Source organism: Corvus brachyrhynchos, unplaced genomic scaffold (genome assembly GCF_000691975.1).
Source record: "Corvus brachyrhynchos isolate BGI_N302 unplaced genomic scaffold, ASM69197v1 scaffold434, whole genome shotgun sequence".
Classification (NCBI taxonomy): Eukaryota; Metazoa; Chordata; class Aves; order Passeriformes; family Corvidae; genus Corvus; species Corvus brachyrhynchos.
In genome coordinates this window covers 1,337,899-1,338,448 of record NW_008238372.1, presented here as the reverse complement: position 1 = coordinate 1,338,448, position 550 = coordinate 1,337,899, and positions in this window count along the sequence as shown.

Sequence of the window (550 nt, the reverse complement as noted above, 5' to 3'; positions counted from 1 at the left end):
TCCTTTGAGAATGTTGTTCCATCACCCCCTCAAATCGCTCAGTAGCTGCCTGAAAATTGAAACTATTTTGGACAAAGCTTCATCAGAAAAGATATGGTTATAACCGAATGTATTCTTGCCCTGCACCAGCTGTCTGTTCCCTAAGCCTAACTGTGAACATGACATTCCCAAGAAAGCTCTCTGGCACAAATTAGGTAGGAGAAAGATGATGGAGGACAAGATCACACATTTTAAATGGCTGGTTGGTAGCAGGAAGTTGCTGATCTTGCTCTTCTCAAATTGGACAGATCCTCAAATACTCCATCTTCAAACACTGTCCAGCCTTAGAGAGGATCCATCTGAGCAATGCAGGGGCTCCAGTCACCACTTAACTAAAAAAATGTAAAGGGAGTCCAACAAACTGGTGGTGATGTCCTGGCACAGGGTGCCCAGAGCAGCTGGGGCTGCCCCTGGATCCCTGGCAGTGCCCAAGGCCAGGCTGGACACTGGGGCTTGGAGCAGCCTGGGACAGTGGAAGGGGTCCCTGGCCATGGCAGGGGGGGGGCGCGGT